Raw genomic sequence first — 6399 nt, forward strand, 5'->3', positions numbered from 1 at the left:
AAATAATTTTCGTGGCGCTGAATGTATGGAAGACGGAAAAACTAGATCTCTGTTGCATTGACACGTCGGCGCTGTGGCAGCCTTTGTTCGGCTTTGGCTAGTAAAGTATTGCGAAAGCAAACTTTGGTTTTGTTTCCTCGCTTTGATTAAACGCTGAAGTTGTTAATCTGTAAGGATCTTAAAATAAATACTAGGTGCATCAACTCGCAAAAGTTGCAAACCCCTCATTGCAACTAACAAAAGTTGCAAAATCCTTATCGCTGAAGATGATTGTAGCCTAACAGCCAATCATTACTTAAAAGTTCCCTACATGTCTTACCACCGGAACCAAATTGGTCTTACCATCAAATTCACCGGAAACAAATAATAGGTACACCAACTAGCAAAAATTGCGAGCCCCTCATTGCCGAAGATGATTATGAGCTAACAGCCGACGGTTCCTTAGAACTCCCCTATATATCTGACAATTGGTATTGGTCTATTTCTGGTTTCAGCGTGTACCTTACTAGTGAAGTTGTCAACCCCTTTAAACTTTCAAACTGGTATATATCATGAAGGAATTTTTCTAACAATAACTGGATGACATATATTTTGATCAGCTCAACAAGAGCAATCGACTGCCGTTGACAAAAAAATATATCTGTCATAGTTCACAAGTTGACTTTTTTGCTGTAGGCCAAGTTTCTAAGGTCATCACTTAGAAAGGAGCAAAGGATAAACTCTAATTTCCTTGGCAATGAGAGAAGTTTTAAAGTTTAAGAGGCCTATCTGATGTCATTTCTGTATCAGCTTATTTTTGGTTTCAGTGTGTACCGTGCTACTGAAGTTGTCAACCCCTTTAAACTTTCAAACTTATATATCTCATGAAGGAATTTTTCTACCAAAAAATGGATGACACATGCTTTTATCAGCTCATCAAGAACTATCGACTGCCGTTGAAAAAAATTATCTGTTTCGGTTCAAAAGTTGACTTTTTTGCCGTAGGCCAAGTTTCTTTTGTCATCCCTTAGAAAGGAGCAAAGGATAAACTCTAATTTTCTTAGTAGTGAGAAAAATTTTAAAGATTAAGAGGCACTTCTGATACCATTTCTCTACCGCAATCCCAAGTGCAAAAAAACAAATGATAAACTCAGCTGAAATCACGAACAGAAATAGGTAGAAACAATAGATTTTTGGCCCCAGGCAAGGGTTCTACGAAGCCTTCCGAAATGCAAAGTCATATTCATCAACCTGGCCTATGGTCCACACTTTCTGTAAAAACCGCAGAGGTTAGATATTTACCACTCACCAGGAATAAGCTGCAATTAGGTTGCTAGAAAAAAAACAACAACAAAAAAACGACAAGATCAAAGCTTTGCTCTGGCAACAAAATGAATTAAACTTCAGTTTAAAGCTTTTAGTCTGGGAGACAGGTTCTGAGGATTTTTTGACCTGTTGATTGAATGAAAGTTCACTGGTGCACTCGTGGATAGAGCTTTCCGAATTTGTTCCCAGAAAAATTTAGATTCTGAATTGTTGTATTTGAGGGATATTTCATTTTGTAATAGATACCCAATTAAATTCATTGATAAAATAATAAAAAATGGACACATTAAACACAACAATAGGGTTATTTGGGTTTCATAGTGCAAAGAATTAAATATGCCAAAAAGTTTCATTTCTTTGCCTTATGTACCTATTTTGGGGGAGATGCTTAAAAGAATTTTGCGTAAACATAATATTGATGCTTATTTCCAATCAGTGAGAGAATTAGGTATTTTTTTTTTTTAATTCCGGGAAGGATTTAACCCGAAGAGGTTTAGTTAATGGGGTGTATAAAATTCCTTGTTCTTGTGGAAAATTTCATATTGGTAGGACCCACCAACAATTTATTGGAAGATTTAATGAGCATCACAACTCAATAGAAAAAACCCTACAATTAAGAAAGTGTCCTGAAACTTTTGTTTCGGCTCTGGCTGAACATACATTCTTTCATCCTGAACATTTTATACAATTTGATGAGGCTTCAGCTATTTCCAATGATAGGGGTTTTTCTCAGTGGGCGTGAGAGGCTATAGAAATTAAAAACATGTTTGCTAATCTTTCAATAAATAGAGACACGGAGAATTTAAATATTGACCTAATTTATGATTGTCTTTTGAAAAATGAACCAATTGTCAATAAGGGAATTAAAATTTTGCAAAATCACCAGGGGAAAAGATTACATACTATTCCAACAGAAGAGTTAATTGAGTTTCAATTTTCATAATTTTTTCTCAGGTGTTTTGATGTTCTCATTGAAGTAACTCTAATAGCTTCTTTTCCCTACGTGGATCGGTAGCGACAATTGTATTTATTGTTATTGGTGGTGTTTTTATTTGTTTTTAGTTTGGTGTTTCTTCTTTTTATCTTGTGCTGAAGATACATAGTTCAGATTAATACTACTTACTAATTAGACTATGATTAGTACTACTTCCATTGGAACTACTTTTAAGGTTAAGAGCTTAGGGATAAAAGTTTCATGAAGTATATGACGGTACTGATTACAGGATATACCAGAGAAAACTATAAAAAGATACACCAGAAAGGTCATAGCAATGGCTAAATGTTGTAGGTTGAGACTTTTAGGAATGAGAGAGATATTCTACTGACCAATAGGCAATATGTTAATGCAACTAATGCTAGCACTTTTACCGCTATTCAATACTTTTAATAGCAATATCAAAGCTACCATTGTGACTACTATAACAAATATGCCTAAGGGTATGAAGGTGAATTTTCAATAGATTTTATGGGTGAATTTGAGCTGAATTACAATACGCCGTGTGTATGCAGGTTATCAAAAGGGTGTAACAGCAATATCTCAAGAACAGTTTAGTGTGTGAAGTTGAAAGTAACAGGCTTTGTTGTGGAGGAGGTTGAACAAACATAAAGAAAATATTTACATCATAATGCTACTGCTTCTACTCATACTACTGCTACTATTACTATTATTACTACTTCTATTACTACTACTGCCACCAAAGCTTGGGCTGCTAAAATTAATTATACTGCTACTAGAGCAGTAGAATTAATTGCAAAACAATATGAGCATGCTGGTTGTCAAAAGGCCGCATCAGCAATATCTCAGAAACGACTGTGGGTAATAAGTTGAATTTTCAGGGCATGTTAAGCTGGATACTAAAAAAGGATTAGAGAGTAATGTCTCCCTTCGCTCTTTTTATATATCCCTACCCCACAACAGCGATAAAAGTTTTGATATAGGGATATTGTTCAAAACAGTCAAAAGACTGAATAGCTATGATTCTGGGGATACTATGACCCCTCATAGCCCTCAGAAAAAGGATTGTAAATTGTATAATTTGCTGATTGTTTACCAATTAAATTTATCCGTGGGAAATAGGGGAATGTTTGATCCTGGTTGTCTCCATGAAAGCTAAGGGTATTAAGGTTAAACGTCAGTAAATGTCGAGAGAGGATGCCAAGCTTCATCAAACGTCAGTATGTGCATCCTAGTGACCAAGAAGGTGTATCTAGAATATCTTAGGAATGGCTAAGGATATTAACTAGGAACCTTGGGACCCAATACTACTGCTACTAAATTCCATATTTCGACTTTAACTGTCACTACTTGTGACTGCAACTGTGACTACTTAAAACTTCGACTACTTGTGACTGCTGCTGTGACTACTTGTGACTGCAACTGTAATTGCAACTACCTGTGACTGCGATTACTTGTGACTGCAATTGTGACTACTTTTACCTGTTACTCCGAGTACTCCTGACTATGACTACTTGCGACTATGACTATTTGTGACATGTGACTACTTGCAACTGCGACTACTTGTGATCACAAATATTTTGACAATGACTTCTTATGACTGCAATTAAGATTACACGTGATTGTGATTTGCAGGAATCTTTCCAACTTCTACAAATCTGTCTCTATTCTAACCTCTCTAGGGGATAGTTACCACTTTAGCCTTCTCCTATCTCCGCTGGCTAAACTTAAACAGCTATTTTCTATTACTGAAACTGTTTGTAAGACCTCTTATTTAGTCGTGACTCCTGACCTCTTGTTGACTCAGATAATTTTTGGCTCTTGGGTTATTACTGAAAATTGGTCGATTGTGAATCAAACAAATGACGTTGACTGCAAGGCTTTGTCCCTCCAAATCTGTTTGATCGGTAATTGTATGGGCCTCAAATGTTTTGAAATGGGCCCTCAATTTTTTTGAGGCCAATTTTCCCGAAAGAAAAAATCCGAAAGTAAAAAAATTCCTGATAAGCCTTATGCTAAGAGACTTTTGAAAAACTTATAAGCAAAATTGATTTTTTATGCAAGGTCGTATTACTAAGGTTGAGAGTCCAAGGAAGTTCGCCCGGCTTTCGAGCGAGTTTCCCTGCCTGGGATGTTATGTGAATAATTTTAAATATTTATAGTCAAAGAATTAAAGAACTGGAACTTGAATATAAAGAAAATAAATGAGAAAAGCAGCTTCTGATTATTATAATAGTAAAGTTAAAGGTCTTTATTTTAACAAACCCAAGCAATGGTACAGATAATTTAAAAATATATCTGGAATAAGTCCTTCTGAAGTTAATTTTTATCTTCCTGAACCCCCTGATAAGTCAATAATTTGTACTTGTACTTTGCTTCCATCGTTCAAAGTCTCCCCTTTCACTAGGTCTAGTCTGACTGTTCCTTCCAATATCTTCTTCTCCCTAATTTTGGCCTCTGATGTTACAAAAAAAATTCTAAATCCAAGAAAATCAAGAACTTGCCCTAAGGACATGCCAACTGCCTTAATTAAAGCCATTACACTCATCTCATTTTTTCCAACTTTATGAAGGTTTCCTCTGTGACAGGCTTAAAGTTGAAATTTGCCCATGACGTATGATAGTTTGATAATTTATGGAAAACTTCAGCTACCCATTACCTCATGCACTTAGTACATACTGTCGATATCAACATTTAGAAACCAAATCCTTGATTATCCCATGTATTAGTAGATTTTCGAAAAGCTTTTGGCCTGGTTTACCACACCACCTTACTTTGTTTACTACTGGTTAGCTTTGAACTTGATCCTCTCTTAGTAAATATATTATTAGATCATTTCTTTCAAATAGATCTCAAGCTGTAAAATAGGAAAAGATCTTCTATAACCCCTTCCCTGTTTACTGTGGAGTTTCTCAAGGAAAATATCGGGACTACTCTCATTTCTAGTTATGATTATTGATGTTGGTAAGGAATTATCCCAAGAGTGAAAATGTGTGCATGACTAGCCGATCCTTGAAGTTTGTCACAGGAGTATTAAACCTAACCCACGTCCTGGATGAAGCTAAGAATTTAAATATGAAACTAAACTCCACTAAACCAAATATAATGACGATAAACCTCTTAAAATCCACTCCTTTTTTTCCTAAACCCTATCCCACCCAGAATCTTAGTGAAACATGTTTAACTCCATGGTGTCACAATTTCAAAAAATCTTAAGCGGGACATGCATGTTTCAAATATTGTTAAACGGGCAAATGTTTTACTATCATTTTTAAAACTTAAAAAAAATGTACTTTCCTAAAACGTATTCTCTCCGTGTTTATTCATCATTTTTCAGGCTTTGGAGTATGGATTGGCCTTGGAGTATTCATTGGAGTATGAATTTCCGGTCTGGCATTCGCATCTTTCAAGTGAACTTAGCGGCAAAATTGATTCGGTTCAAAAGCGCTCATTCGCGATCATCTTCAGAGAGAGAGTAAAATTTCATACTCCTTCCACCTTAAATGTGCAGGCAATACGAGTTTTAAGAAAGGGGAGAATAAATCCCTTGCGTTTTGACAAATCCACAATTTCCAATCCCTTTCTGAGGTCGTCTTCCCCGAATTTTACGACCCCATTAGATCCTGACTCCCCAGCTTGGCCTTCTTGGTAATCTCGACGTATTAGAGAGGTAGTCCATCAGAGAGAAATCTAATGGGTCGAAACAATTGACTTAAAAAAAAAATGTTCCACAATATCGTAGAGAGACAACCATTTCTAAATGCTGATGCATAGAGAGATAGCAGATCTTTAAGGACCAATTCTAGATCTTTTACTCATTCTCTTATTTTAGTCCCCCCCCCCAAACACACGCACTAATTTGGATCTCTTCTTATTTTGTTTTTCTGTAAATAAACCTCCCTCACTTCAAGCCGGAAACTCAGGATATCTTTCAAGCTTGGGTTTGAAGAAAATTTAAAATTTTATTTTATTTTCACTCAGCGAGCATCGATAAGTATCCTCATTGTGCCCCCTGTGTAAGGGGCATTCCCCTTACTCAATTTTAGGGGGCTTTTAATCCAGAAGTCCAGTTGCTCTTTCTTAGAATATTATTTAATCCCTACTTTTAATATTTTAACTTTTAATTTAAGCTTTTTTAT

This window comes from Artemia franciscana, chromosome 19 (genome assembly GCF_032884065.1).
Source record: "Artemia franciscana chromosome 19, ASM3288406v1, whole genome shotgun sequence".
In the NCBI taxonomy this organism is placed as follows: domain Eukaryota; kingdom Metazoa; phylum Arthropoda; class Branchiopoda; order Anostraca; family Artemiidae; genus Artemia; species Artemia franciscana.